The sequence below is a fragment of the Carcharhinus amblyrhynchos genome, chromosome 15 (assembly GCF_965287045.1).
Source record: "Carcharhinus amblyrhynchos chromosome 15, sCarAmb.v2.hapA, whole genome shotgun sequence".
Lineage (NCBI taxonomy): Eukaryota > Metazoa > Chordata > Chondrichthyes > Carcharhiniformes > Carcharhinidae > Carcharhinus > Carcharhinus amblyrhynchos.
The window spans coordinates 38,916,798-38,932,667 of record NC_137338.1 but is presented as its reverse complement, the minus strand read 5'-3'; the positions used below and the strand labels follow the sequence as shown (position 1 = coordinate 38,932,667).

At 41.5% G+C, this 15,870-nt stretch overlaps 1 protein-coding gene across 1 annotated transcript in view; it reads left to right on the top strand.

Annotated features, from left to right (window-relative positions):
• The first annotated feature begins 8,098 nt into the window (after positions 1-8,098).
• Positions 8,099-15,870, top strand: part of usp9 (ubiquitin specific peptidase 9) — a 258,340-nt gene continuing 250,568 nt past the window's right edge. Inside the window, exon 1 of the mRNA XM_080203847.1 lies at positions 8,099-8,192. The gene's annotated coding sequence lies outside the window, so the exon portion shown is untranslated. The remainder of the gene's footprint in view (positions 8,193-15,870) is intronic.

Genomic DNA, 15,870 nt, shown 5'->3' with positions numbered 1-15,870 from the left:
TTTCCAGATATATTTGAAGAGATTAAAATGTGTCTATCTAAAGAAGCTAGAACAATATCTTTTGGCTTTCTGATACTTGTTGGTTCATCAATGGCAGTTGTAAGAACAAATTAAGGATTTAATATTGCAGTTTTGTGTTGGTTATTTGATTGCTTTTGCTACCTTCCTTGTAAATTGAACTACTTTTCATTGGTTCATATTTAGGCAAATGGATATTTGAGACAATCAGCACAGTTTATTTCACATGTCATAGCTTGTCCCTGTCTTGCTGGGAAAAGATTGTCACTGGCCACATGCCAATTCCTTGGCCCTATTTCATTCCTGGGTCATTTTCCTGGAATGGGGGTTGATGGAGGAGTGGCAGGTCTACCGACTGCATACAGTGGGAAGACAATTAAGCCATTTAAGGGCCTAATAAAGCATGTTAATCGAGGCTGAGTGGGATTTTCCAGTCGACCTCCAGGCTTCTAATGGTAGTGGAAGCCTGTTTAATAATCTGGAAGCCAAGTCTGCCTCCTGGGTGCAGTAGGGGTTAATTTCCTGTCACTTCACCCAGCTGCTGTTTTCAACTTGGACAATCCCTGATTGGGCTCTCCAGCTTCATGATGCTGCTCTCTGCCCTTAAATGAATGGCAAATCTTCCCTCAATCCATTAATTGGCCAGTTTGCAGAAAATCACATTGAGTGACTATTTCCACACAATGCAAAGTTTTGATGTACATTTGAGCCTGATAGCTATGTTCAGAAGCCCATCGGGAAAATGCAGCCCATCATGTTTTTGAAAGAGCTATATGATGCAACATAGAGTATCTGTTTAAAATGTAGGACAATGTAGTTCATTAAAATGTGTGCTTAAAATGCAGGACGGTAGAGTTTCAAGTCCCCTACCAATTGAGGTAATTCTCGGGGCTTGCCTCTTTTCCTTGTGGTATTATTAGCATTGTGGAGCCATAACTAGCAACCTTTGAACCATTGTGGACCTTACAAGAGACAGGACAGTACTTGATGTAATTTTAGGGAATGAAGCCAGACAGGTAACGGAGGTGTCAGTGGGGAAGCATTTTAGAACATAGAACACTACAGCACAAACAGGCCCTTCGGCCCACTAGTTGCGCTGATCACTTCTTTATCTACTAAGCCATAGACCTATCTATAACCCCCAATCCCATTAGATCCCATATATTCATCCAGAAGTCTTTTAAAAGACCCCAGCAAGTTTGCCTCCACCACCACCGACGGCAGCCGATTCCATTCACTCACCACCCTCTGAGTGAAAAACTTACCCCTAACATCTCCTCTGTACTTGCTTCTCTGCACCTTAAATTTGTGTCCTCTCGTAGCGACCATTTCAGCCCTGGGAAGTAGCCTCTGAGAATCCACTCTATCTGTTCCTCTCAACATCTTATAAACGTCTATCAGATCGCCTCTCAACCTTCGTCTCTCCAGGGAGAAGAGTCCCAGCTCCCTCAACCTATCTTCATAAGGCATGCCTCCCAATCCAGGCAACATCCTTGTAAATCTCCTCTGTACCCTTTCAATAGCTTCCACATCCTTCCTATAGTGAGGCAACCAGAACTGCGCACAGTACTCCAAGTGGGGCCTGACAAGGGTATTATCATTTTGGTGATAGTGACCATGACTCAGTAAGGTAGTTATCGAAAAGGACAAAGATGGACCAGAAATAAGATTTCTGAATTGGGTGAAGGAGGATTTGAATAGAATAAGACAGGATGTGGCCAAAGTGAATTGGGAGCAGCTACATGTAGGATAATTCATATCAGAATAGTGGGAATCATTCAAAAAAAAGAGAAAATACAATACCAACATGTTCCCATAAAGGAAAGGTAACCCTGGATGTCAAGGGATAAACACAGTTAGAAGTCTCATAACACCAGGTTAAGTCCAACAGATTTATTTGGTAGCAAAAGCCACTAGCTTTCGAAGCGCTGCTCCATCATCAGGTGAGTGGGATTTCAGTTCACAAACAGGGCATATAGAGATACAATTTACAAAATAATGGTTGGAATGTGAGTCTTTACAGGTAATCAAATCTTAAAGGTACAGACAATGTGAGTGGAGAGAGGGTTAAGCACATATTAAAGAGATGTGTATTGTCTCCAGCCAGGACAATTAGTGAGATTTTGCAAGCCCAGGCAAGTTGTGGGGGTTACAGATAGTGTGACATGAACCCAAGATCCTGGTTGAGGTCATCATCGTATGCAGAACTTGGTTATCAGTCTCTGCTCAGCAACTCTGCACTGTTATTTGTCGTGAAGGTTGCCTTGGAGAACCCTTACCTGCAGATCAATGGCTGAATGCCCATGACCACTGATGTGTTTCCCAACAGGAAGAGAACACTCTTGCCTGGTGATTGTCGAGCGGTGTTCATTCATCTGCTGTCATAGCATCTGCATGGTCTCCTCAATGTACCATGCCTTGGGACATCCTTTCCTGCAGCGTATCAGGTAGACAACGTTGACCGAGTTGCAAGTGTATGTATCATATATCTGGTGGATGGTGTTCTCATGTGAGATGATGGCATCCGTGTCGATGATCCAGCATATCTTGCAGAGGTTGCTGTGGCAGGGTTGTGTGGTGTTGTGGTCACTGTTCTCCTGAAGGCTGGGTAGTTTGCTGAACTGAAATCCCACTCGCCTGATGAAGGAGCAGCACTTCGAAAGCTAATGGCTTTTGCTACCAAATAAACACCTTTAACCTGGTGTTGTGAGACTTCTTACTGTGTTTACTCCAGTCCAATGCTGGCATCTCCACATCATGTCAAGAGATATACAACATTGGGTAAGGAAAAACAGCAAGACTTATGGTAGGCTCAGGGGGCTCAAAAAAAAGGGTACCCTAGAGGAGTATAGAAAATACATGGGTACTTAAAAAAAGAAATGAGGAGTGTGAAGGGAGGCCATGAAGAAATACTGGTGGGCAAAAATTAAGGAAAATCCTGAAGTATTTTATAAGTATATTGAAGGCTAGGGCCCATTTGGGAGCAAAGTGACAAACTGTGTGTGGAGCTGAAAGTCATGGGAGATGTGTTAAATGAGTAATTTGCATCTGTGTTTGCTATGGAGAAAGACAATGTTGGTATGGAAAACAGGGAGGGGAACTGTGATATAATTGTATAGATTAGCTTTGAAAAGGAGGAAGTATTATCAGTTTTAAAACGGATAAATCCAAAGGCGCAGATGAAATGTATCTTAGGCTGCTGTGTGTAGTAAGGGAGGAGATTGCAGGGACTTAAACACTAATGTTTAAATTCTCACTGGCACAGGAGAGGTGCCAGAGGAAAGGAGAGCAGTTAATGTGGTACTATTATTTAAAAAGAGAAGTAAGGAAAAACCAGGTAATTAATTACAGGCTAGTGAGTCTAACATCAGTGGTGGGGAATTATTAGAAAAAAATTCTCAGGGACAAAATTAATCTTCACTTGGAGAGGTAAGGATCAATCAAGGATAGACAGCACAGCTTCATCAGGGAGCATTATTGTCTAACAAATTTGATTTAATTTTCCAAGGAGGTAAATAGATGAAGGCAGTGCAGTTGATATAGTCTATGTGGACTTCAGTAGGCTTTTGACAAGGTCCCGTGTGGGAGACTGATCAAGAAGAGGCTACGAGATCTAGGATAATTTGGCAAATTGGATTCAAAATTGGCTTAGTGGCAGGAGGCAGTTGGTAATGTTCAAAGGTTGGTTTTGTGACTGGAAGCTTGTGTCCAGTGGTGTAATGCAAGAATTGGTGCTAGGTACCTTGCTGTTTGTCGGATACATTAATGATCTAGATAGAAAAGTGTGGGTTATGATCAGTAAGTTCATGGATAACAGAAAAATTGGTAGTGTGGTACATAGCATGGAGGAAAGCTTTAGATTACTGCATGATATCAATGGGCTGGTCAGATGAGCTGAACAATGGCAAATGAAATTTAACCTTGAAAAGTGTGTGAGATGATGCATTTTGGAAGGACTGGCAAGATAGGGAATGAACAGTCGGATACTGGGAAGTACAGAGAACCAGAAAGACCTTAGGGTGCATGTTCATGGGTCCCTGAAAGCAGCAGGAAATGTGGATAAGGTGCTTAAGGAAACATATTGGATACTTGGCTTTATTGGCCAAGGCACAGAAGATGAGAATAGGGAGATTATGCTGGTTATGATGTTATGATGGAGTTGCCTCAAACGTTTGTCAGGCCATGGTGTACTGTGTGCAATTCTGGGCGCCACACTAAAAGAAGGATTTGATTGTACTAGAAAAGGTGCAGAAGATATTCAGCAGGATGTTGCTTGCGCTGGAGTCATTTTAGCCAAGAAGAGAGATTGGAGTTGGAATTGTTCTCTGTAGAACAGAGGCAGAGCTGGGGGGGGGGCGGGTGGTGGGGTGGAACCTGATTGAGGTGTACAAAGGTATGAAGGAAAGACATAGAGTAGATAGGCAGAAACCTTAGTATTATAGAATTAGTACAGTGCAGAAGGAGGCCATTCGGCCCATTGATTCTGCATCAACTCTGACAGACTGTCTTACCCAAGTCCTCTCCCTTGCCCTTTCCCTGTAACCCTATGCATTTGTCATGGCTAATCTATCTAACCTAGACATGATGGGACAGTAAGGGGCAATTTTGCATGACCAATCCACCTAACCTGCACATCTTTGCAGTGTGGGTGGAAACCGGAGCACCTGGAGCAAAGCCATGCAGACATAGGAAGAATGTACAAACTCCACACAGACAGTCAACTGAGGCTGGAATCAATCCCTGGTGCTGTGAGGCAGCAGTGCCAACCATTGTGCTGCCCAGAGTAGAGGGATCAATAACTAGGGGCATAGCTTTAAGGTATGATATAGAGGGGATTTAAGGAAAACCCTTTTCACCCAGAGGGTGGTGGGAATCTGGAACTCACTGTTTGAAAGGGTGGTAGATATGGCAACCCTCACAACATTTAAGTTGCATTTAGATGAGGGAGGCAATAGTCTAATAGTATTATCACCGGACTATTAATCCAGAAACTAAGTTCTGGGGACCTGAGTTTGAATCCTGCCACAGCAAAGGGTGGAATCTGAATTCAGTAAAAGAAATATCTGGAATTAAGAATCTATTGATGGCCGTGAAACTATTGTTGATTGTCAGAAAAACCCATCAGGTTCACTAATGACCTTTAGGGAAGGAAATCTGCCATCTTTACATGATTTGGCATACATGTGACTCCAGAGCCACAGCAATGTGGCTGACTCTCAACTGCCCTCCAAGGCAACTAGGGATGGACAATAAATGCTAGCCAGCCAGTAACATCCATGTCCCATTAATGAATTAACAAAAACTTGAACAACCAGAGCATACAAAGCCAAGTGCTGCAAAATGGGTTCAGGATAGGTGTTTGACGGTAGGCACAGAAATGATGGGCCGAAGGATCTCTTGCTGTGCTGCAGGGGTGGCACAGTGTCACAGTAGTTATCACTGCTGCTTCACAGCACCAGGGACCTGGGTTTGATTCCTGGCTTGGGTCACTGTGCAGAGTCTGCACATTCTCCCCGTGTCTACATGGGTTTCTTCCGTTGCTGCCATTTCCTCCCACAGTCCAAAAGGCATGCTGGTTAAGTGCGTTGGCCATGTTAATTTCTCCCTCAGTGTACCTGAACAGGTGCTAGAGTGTGACGACTAGTGGATTTTCACAGTAACTTCATTGTGGTGTTAATGTCAGCCTACTTGTGACACTAATAAGTAAACTTAAAACGTTCTTACATTTGGAATGTCTGCTACAACTCACCAATTTTTACAGATGCACCATAGAAAGCATTCTTTCTGGTTGTATCACAGCTTATGCGCTGCCCAAAATCACAAAAAATTACATGTATGCCAAATCATGTAAAGATGGCAGATTTCCTTCCCTAAAGGACATTAGTGAACCTGATGGGTTTTTCTGACAATCAACAATAGTTTCACGGCCATCAGTAGATTCTTGAATGAAAACCCAATCTATCACACAAACCAGCCTCCCATCCATTGACTCTGTCTACACTTCCTGTTGCCTCGGAAAAGCAGCCAGCATAATCATGTACCCCAGATATACTCTCTTCCACCTTCTTCTGTCGGGAAAAAGATACAGAAGTCTGAAGTCACACACCAACCAACTCAAGAACTGCTTCTTCTCTGCTGCCATCAGACTTTTGAATGGACCTACCTCATAGTAAGTTGATCTTTCTCTACAATCTAACTATGACTGTAACACTACATTCTGCACTCTCTCCTTTCCTTCTCTATGTACAGTGTCCATGATGTGGAGATGCTGGCGATGGACTTGGGTGGGGCACAGTAAGATGTCTCACAACACCAGTTAAAGTCCAACAGGTTTATTTGGAGTCATGAGCTTCCGGAGTGCTGCTCCTCCATCAGGTGAGCGCTCACCTGATTCCAAATAAACCTGTTGGACTTTAACCTAGTGTTGTGAGACTTCTTACTGGGTATGGTGTGTTTTGCCTGTGTAACACGCAAGAAAGAATACCTTTCACATAGAAACCCTACACTACAGAAAGAGGCCATTTGACCCATTGAGTCTGCACTGACCACAATCCCACCCAGGCCCTACCCCCATATCCTTACATATTTACCCACTAATTCCCCCTAACCTACACATTTCAGGACACTAAGGGCAATTTTTTAGCATAGCCAATCAACCTAACCCGCACATCTTTGGACTGTGGGAGGAAACCCACACAAACGTGAGGAGAGTGTGCAAATTCCACACAGATGATGACCCAAGTGGGAATTGAACCTATGTCCTCGAAGCTGTGAAGCAGTAGTGCTAACCACTGTGCTACCGTGCCACCCTACCCAGGTCCACTGCTTGGGAAGCAGCGATGCTCACCAATACACTTTATACCAATATGTGACAATAATAAGTCAAACAATAAATCAGATCAAACATATGAAAAGAGAGAACGACTGTTTTTAATACATCTAACGGTGACACACAAAAAAAATCTTCCCCAACTAGAAACTAGAACTAGAAACAGATCCAAGAGATAAGCTTTTTGTCGTGTTATTTCTCTCAATGCCAGAGTGGTGAAGTGAACTTCAAACTTTCTTCACTCTGAGCTGGGCTTGGTTGGGGGGGGGGGGGAACGCTGGGGATGAGGTCGAGACAGTAAGAAGTCTTCACAACACCAGGTTAAAGTCCAACAGGTTTATTTGGCAGCAAACGCCACTAGCTTTAGTAGCGCTGGCTGCCCCTTCATCAGGTGAGGTCGAGAAGCAATGTTGCGATTTGGTCAAGAGGTGGCGCAGGCGGCTGGGTGACATCATCATCATCATCATCATCCGGGGCTACGGGGGGAGCTGTCGGGCCGGCCCCGTGTTGAGCGGGTCTGAGTGGAGACGGAGGAGAGTCAGAGAGAGAGAGAGACACCAGAACTCCCGGCAGCGGGGCGGGGGAAGGGTGGGAGGAGGGGAAAAAATCCAAATAGTCATGGAATAAGAGGGGAGGGAAAAAAAACAGGCAGCAACAATACCTCTCTCCCTTACATTTAAAAAAAATCCAAAGACGAGGAGCCGGTGGAACTAGGGCTCATATATATATTTTTAACTTAATAACAAGACTGATTTTTTTTTGTTTTCCGGGCTGGGATTTAAAATATATATGTTGTGGGGGGGAGGGCCTTAACCAGAAGGGGACAAAATTCCCCGAATAACTGGCACGTCCCCGCCCGTCCGCCCGCTCCGTGAAGAAGACCTTTAATTTATTTTCTCTTTTTTTAAACCCCGCTCCTCCTGACTATTTTCTTCCTCCTGTGCGTCCCGGTGTCGTCGCAGGCCATTGCGTCTGCTCTGTTTGTGCAGTTTTTTTTATTAACCAACGCGCACCGCCGCCATATTGTTGTGTGGCTCGGTCTTGGTGCGAGCGGGGCTGGCTGGCTGGTGTGGATTCACTTAAAAAGGGGGGGTGGAGTGACAGGAAGGACTAAAACCGGAGGGGGAAGAAAGAAGAGAAGAGGAGGGGGGAAAAAAAGGAAAAAAGAAACGATCAGAAAGAGGGAGAGGAAAAATTAAAAGCCGATTTCACCCCCCCTCCTCTCTCTCCCCTCCCCCCCAATCCCCGCACCCACCCGCCCCCTCCTCCTCCTCCTCCCCTGTTCACACTCACCCTCCCTACGCACCCCAGGCTTACAGTCCTGGAAAAGGAGACCTAATTCCTGGTAAGGCACAGAGCTTCTCGAGTTGTTATAAATTTATTTTAAAAAAACGGTGTGGTGGGGGGGATGTTGAGAGTTTAGTTGCTGAGCGGATGCTATTTTGTTTTTCACGGTGATAACTGGAAAGGGCTGAGTTGGGGACGGCGGGGGGGTGGTGTTGTGTTGAAAGCGCCGTGAATAACGAAAATAAGCTGTTTACATGTCTGAGGGTTTCTGACGGCGATGGTGGAGCCGGCTTGCTTGCTGCCTGCGTGAGGAGGAAAATGGCTGACAGGCTCCCCTGATCGGCCTGTATGTGAGGGGGGAAAGCGCCCGTTTTTTTTTCGTGCAGAAAGCTTGCATTGGGTTGATGTGTCATTGGGCTGAAATCAAGGTGGCGAGTCTTTTCTCTCTTCACCCTTAAAATTGAACCTTCGGTTACTTGAACGAGCTGGAAATTGAATATTTCTCCTTTCCTGTCTGGGACTGTTAAACGCCATTTCTGAGGTGGAGTGATTTTTGGTGGTGGTGAATGTAGGCCTCGAATACGCCTGAAATATCAGGCCTAGTCTACAATTGGGTTTTAAGACAGTAATTTTGTAGCGAATCGTGTCTATGATCATAATATATGATTTATTTTGAAATGGCAAATTTTGAATAACTGATTTGAACACATATTGGGCGTTTACAACTGTGGTTTGTCATTCGACATAAATGTAAAGTCATTCACTTGCACAAAACCTTAATTTGAAGTTGAAATGTCACTGTGGTACAGAAATAGTGTGCTAAGTTGTTACATAAGTTAACATTTCAAGAAAAATAGTTTGCAAACCCACGATTGTAATGAAACTGTCCTCTTTTTACAGGTAACTTGCTCTATACATAATGGTTTACTTCTAATTGGATTTGAGCAGTCTGAACTTGTAGAAATCATTATACATATAATTATAAAACTGCTTCCAGTAACAAGGAATGATCTGTCTTTCTGCCATAACTTTAGGTTAAACATACACAGTAGGATGATTTATTTTAGTCATTTATAAAGGTATTGCAGTTGTGAGAATCCCATTATAAAAATTGCATGGTTACATCTGTGCATGCTTATAAGTAATAGATGACATTAAATTTCCCAGTAACTGTAAACTGAAAGAAAGTATAATATTTTTGAAAGCAGATGGTTACTTGCATTCTTAGGAGGTAAGATCTCTGACATTGATTATGTTGACATGAAGTAAGATGATTTCAGCAGAAGACTCTCAAACTCTAATTGCTTTTATTAAAAAAAATTGGCGTCTTATAATACAAATTGCTCCCCATGCACCATCTTTTGAAAAGGTATAAGTCTGTCATTTTTGTTGCATTGCCTGTCTTGAATATCAAAAGAAGCTGTGGATTTCCCAAGATGTTGTCTAGTTTAGAAAATTTATGGATAATGTGTACATTGTTTGAAAATCTTTGAATTCCCCAAAGGGGCAGGTGTCTTCTGGCCTAGCAAGACTATGGGCAGTAAACCACCTGAAGCTGAATCTGATTTACATCGTTCAGTGATGTGTGCATACAGTTTCTCTCATCAAGGTAGAGTTGTGTTATTTCCATTGGATGCTCAATTTGGCAGACTAAAGACAGAAACATGTTCATTGTAATGGAGAGCAGCTTTGAATGACAGCGTTAGGGTTTAAATTTAGACTAGTTAAGGAGGTAGATTTTCAGCATATTACTGATTCATCCAGGTTATCAGTTGAAATCATGTTGCAGGATATTCTAGAGCTGCTGTATGGAAAACTTGGAAAAGTCATGGAATTTGTAAATCACAAAAGTCATAGACGTTTCCAAAAAAGGCTTCAAGTCGTTGAAGAGTTGAGAAATTTGAGATGGATGAGAATTTTCTGACTGGGCAAAATTGCAACCTTTTCCAACATTTTTCTGATGCCCACCTTGCCCTCTTTAATCATTTGCTTTGTTTTGCATGCCTGGTGCATGTTTTGTTGTCTTGCCTGATTTTGCCTGTTGCCCTTGCTGCTTGGTTGCTTTGGACCCTCCTAGAACAACAGTAATCATTGACCAAGTAGTATCTGCCAGATTCCCCAGTCCTCCTTTCCTTGCTTGTCTTTTGTTGGGAGTGGTGTGTTTGGTGGTGTCAGTTGCAGATATTTGTTGTGTGGAGGACTTCCTTTGGAACTGGAACATGGTAAACAAGGTAAGTTGGAACAGGAACAGCATCTGCTGGAGGAGATGATATCTAAAATGCTGCAGTAAATTGAAAAGTCACGGAATTTTAATTTACTGATAGAACAGGAACTCTGAAAATAGACGATCTAGACTGTTATTAGTATAGTGTCGATTTACCTTTTACTTTCACCCCATTCTTTTCTGTAGGTGCTGAGTTACGGAATATTATTTCACGGATGCCAGCAATCTTCTGTATTTTGCCCAAGTAACCATTCATGATGTTACAGTTTTGGCAGTGAATGTTGGCAACTATTTGACTGTTAGTGGTATTGCAACCAAGACATATCCTAACCTTGCCTAGTGTTAAGCATGTAGACTTTGCAGCATGAGTCACTCAGTAATGTCCAGGAGTAGAAATCCTCCTTGGCTGATTTTCTCCACCAGTCTTGTCTCAACTGGTTGAGGTCAATTGTAGCATCTCAACAGGTGGTTATCTAGCCTGACACATGGAAATTCCTATTCCTAATGTAGCACATCTTTGTCTTTGATAGTGTTATACCAGGTGGTGCTTTTATCTACCAAGTAATTGAAAGAGTGCTTTTAGGATTTCTTATTCTGTCGATTTGTTTTCAGGTCTTATTTGGCCTTTCACTCATTGAATTGTGCTGCAACTACTTCAAATATAATCTTAAAAGTATTTTTTTGAATTAATGCAGTCTTTTGATTGTGCTAAAAGAGTTGGGAAGCTTTTACATTTGGGTCAGGATTATATAGATTTATCCCTGGATTTAAAATTTTATGCAGTGGTGCATTGGAGTTCTGTTGTAGCATCAGCAATATATTTATCTGGCAACATACAACATTTAAATTTAGAAACCAAAAATACAGTTGTTAAAAGTGGGGCAAGATGAACTTAAAGTGGGTCAACCAAAAGAAATGTTGCTTACTCTTTATAATGAAGACTGTAAATCTGTTGGAGTGGGGGGGCAAGATGCAGTGTGTTAGATGGTGTTTCTCCTCTGAGCTGATATCCATCTGTTAAATTTTCCTCATGCTAGATTTATTGCTTGCGTAAAATGAAGTTGGATAGTGTCAACCTTTTCTGTTAGTTATCAGTGTAAGGAATTCATTAAAAGGCAGTACTGTTGAAACGTCGGTTTGGTTTATATGGGAATTGGAGAAGAATCATAGTTTCGGAGTATGATGATCATTTAATGAGGTTAATATATTAGGGCGGGATAATAAATGCTGTTTTGCCTGAGGCCTAGGTTTTGAAAAACCTGATTCTTGATGCACGTAATTGAAGGATGCTTGATCATGAAAATTTGTTCCTCAGGTTGGAAATGTTTTTGCATGAACTCTACATTGTCTATTTTAAAGCTTAGACTGCAGATATTCTCTTGTGTATATTTGTGCATGGATATATAGTGCTGATCCAATATTATCATTTGGAGTATTTTAAAATTTCTTAAATGAAGGTCACATTAATTAAGAAATTCAACCTTTGTTTTAAAACGTCAAATAATTTCTTAAAGATTTAAGACCACAGTGCTACTAGACAGTGCATCCTGTCCACAGTAACATTTCCTGCTTGTCTAAGGGTCAGTACATGAGGCAGATTTTGATCGTCCATTTTTAGTTGTTCATTGATTCCCCTCAATATGGGATCTAGTGATAAACTTGATTTAGTTTAGAAGAACAGTGTTTGCAGTTTGGTTTTATAAATTTATTTGTGGGTTGTGTTGCTGGCAAGGCTCACCCATTCTTAATTGGTTTGAGAATAACAACTTGTATGGCACCTTTAACTGAATGAAGCACCCAACTTTGTAGGAGCATAGGAGAGCAAAGTATGACACTGACTTGCACAAGAACACAATAGGAACAGGGGTATACCATATGGCTCGTTGCGTCTGCCCCATCATTCAATGCAATCACGACTGATGTTGGGCTTCAATTCAATTCTCTTGCCTGCTGCCATATTCCTTAATTCCCTGCAGGATTAAAAATCTGTCTATCCCAGCCTTCAATGTTTTCAATGATGCAGCACCCACCACCCTCTGGGGTAGAGAATTTCAAGGATTCACAACCTTATAAGTGAAATAATTTCATCTCGGTCCTAAATGATAGGTCCCTTACCCCGAGTCTGTCCCTGTATTTTAGAGTCCAACTAGTGGAAACAATCTATCAGCGTCAACCTTATCAAGCTCCCTCAAACCTTTGTAGGTTTCATTGAAATCACCTGTGTTCTAAATTCCATATCTTATCATAAGACAACACCCTGAACCCAGGGACCAATCTAGTGAACCTTTGCTGTACTGCCTCCAGTGCAAATGTATCCTTTCATAAATATGGAGACCAGAACTGCATATAGTATTCCAAACGTGGTCTCACATTTGAACTATAGCTGACTTTTTTTTATCCTTCAGTCTAGTCTCCTTGCAATAGAAGCCAACGTGCCATTTGCTTTCTCAGTTGGCTGCTGCCCCTCTAGGGTAACTTTCTGTATTCCTTCCTATTCCTGACACCAACACACCCAAGTGTCTTTGAAAACTTACAAGTTTTGTACCTTTTTTAAATATTCTGATTTTCTATTATTCTGACCAAAATGAACAACGTTATACTTCCTTACATTAAACTCCCATCTGCCATCTTGTAACACACCTGTTAATATCTCTTTGCAGCCCCTGTCCTTTCCACGATTTGCTTTTCAACTGAGCATGGTATCATCAGCGAACTTTGATAGATTACTCACTGATTCTTCATCTAAGTCATTAATATATATTGTGAATGGCTGAGGCACCAGCACTGATCCATGTGGCACCCCATCATTCACTCTGTGAATTTGAAAAAGCCATGTTTATGTCCATTCTTGCTTTCTGTCCATTAACCAATCCTCGATGTTAATATTACCCACAACCCCGTGAGTCCTCATCATGCCCGTTAACATTTTGTGTGACACCTTACTAAATTCTGTTTGGAAATCCAGGTGTATTACACCTACTGGTTGCCCTTTATAGATCTCACTCAAAAAACTCTTAATAAAATTTTAAACTGAATTTCTCCTTTGTAAAACCATATTGATTTGTTCTAATCACACACTTCTTTTCTAAGTGCGTTGTTAAGACATCCTTATTAATAGGTTCCAGCATTTTTCTAACAACTGATGTTTAGCTAACTGGCCTGACTTTCCTGGCTAGAAAAGTGGTTTAATATTTGCCAACTTCCAATCTAATGGGACCAGTCCTGAAGCTAAGAAATTTTAGATCATAGCCGTACACTATTTTTGCTGTTATCTCTTTTTAGAACCCTAGGGTGTAGCCCATCAGGTACTGGGATTTGTCAGACTTTAGTTCTTCAAGTTTCACTAATACTGCTCTGCTGATAATTTTCTTAATTTCTTCATTTTTTAATCCCTTGGTTATCATCTATTTCTGGTATAAAATTTATGTCTTCCATTATGAAGACAGGCACACAAAATATATGCTCAGTGTCTGTTATTTCCTCATTACTCCCAACAATTTTTCCTGTTGTTGCTTCTGTCTTGCTCTTTATATACTTATAAAAGCTCTTACAATCTGTGTTTATACTGCTTGCTATTTTTCTTTCATTCTACTTTTTCGCTTTTTAGTGATCCTCTGCAGTTTCTAAAACTCTACCTTTCCACAGACTTGCTACTGTTTGCTGCAACATCTTTACATGTTTCCCACTGTTCATTTACCACCATGCATTGAAGTCTTACTTATCCGATTAACTGGAGCCAGTTCTTCCCTATTCAGTTGGCTTTATATTTAAGATGCCTGTTTGTGATTGGATTATGTCACTTTCAACCTTAACAGCGGTACTATGATCACTATTTCCCTGAGGATATTTTGCCATGGCATTATTAATTAACTCTGTTTAATTACACAATGCTAGCTGTAAGAAAGCTTTTAACCCTGGTTGATTCCATAACATATTGCTGTCGCACAAATATTCCATGAACTCATCGTCTACATTGTTCCAGGCTATATGAAGATTTAAATCCCATGCAAATATTACGTTGCCTTTGTTACATGCTGCAATAATGTCTTGCTTAATGCTCTTCCTGGCAGTATAACTACTTTTAGGGGGCATATAAATTACTCCCATCACTGTTTTCTGACTCTTGACATCCCTGGTTTCCATCTGTACTGAATCTACTTCATGATCATCTGCCATGATCGTCTAACTGCTCCTTGTGTGATCACTTGCTATCACCTCCTTTGCCATTCTGTTTGTGTTACCTAAATGTTATGCACCCTGGAATATTTATTTTGCACCTTTAATCATCATGTAACCATGTTTTTGTAATGGCAATTGAATTTATATAATGTATCTCTGTGCCGCAAACAGAATGCTTCGCATATACAAATGAAGAGCCTTTAATTTCAATTCTTCTATTCCATGCAATGTTCTTATTCGCTGATGTAAAATTTTGTTAAATACTCTGTCCTATCCTGACTCACTCTGCTTGACTTTACCGAGATAGCTTCCTCTTTGGATTTTCAAATCTTTCGCCCTAGTCTTTTTCCCCACACATGCACACGCATCCCATTAGTTTATAGTCCTGCCTACAGCCTTAGTTAAAGGATTGGCGAGGATACTGGTTTCAGTGGAATAGCCCACTCTTCCCTGAGTACTGATGCCAATGTGCCATCAATCAAAAATCCTTCTTCCCACACCACTCCTTGAGCTATGGATTTAATTCTGTTATCTACTTGACCCTATGTCAATTTGTGTGGCTCAGGTAATGAACTAGTAATGAATATCTTTAATGTTCTATGTTTTAATTTGGTCCTGAACGCCTTAAATTCTCTCACATAGAACTAGGAGTGCTGTTCTGCTATGCCATTCGGCCCATTGAGTCCGCTCTGCCAATTGATCATGGCTGATAAACTCCTCATCCCCATTTTCCTGCCTTCTCCGTGTAGCCCTTCAACCCATTACCAACTAAAAATCTGTCCAACTCCTCAAATTTATTGTCTGTCCCAGCATCCACTGCACTTTGGGGTAGCAAGTATTAGATAGGCAGCAAGAGAAATCATTGGTGATTTTCTGGCTATGGTTAGGTAATAACTATAGGAGCATCCACAACGGTGGAGAGGCATTGATGGAGGATGCTGTGATCAGCTGTTGTCAAAGGCTGCAGATGGGTTGAGAAGGACGAGAAGGGAAAGTTTACTTTTGTCACATTCAGGTCATAGTCAAAAATTATATCCTTTAGAGGCTGTTTTAGTACTATGGAAAAGTCGAAAATCTGAACGAAGAAATTTAAACATGGAACTCTGGGAAAGATAGGTTCGGATTGGAAAGTGACAACACCTTCAATGACTTTGGAGAGGAAAAGGAGGTTGGAGATGGAGTGGTAGTTTGCAAGAATGGTGGGGTCAGAGGTTTTTTTGAGCAGAGGGTGATGATCAATTTAAATGAGAGAGAGCCAACACCTGAAGCATGAGAAGCTACAATATTACCTAAAGTGATTTTGGAGAGAAAAGTAGAGTGGCCAATTTAATGG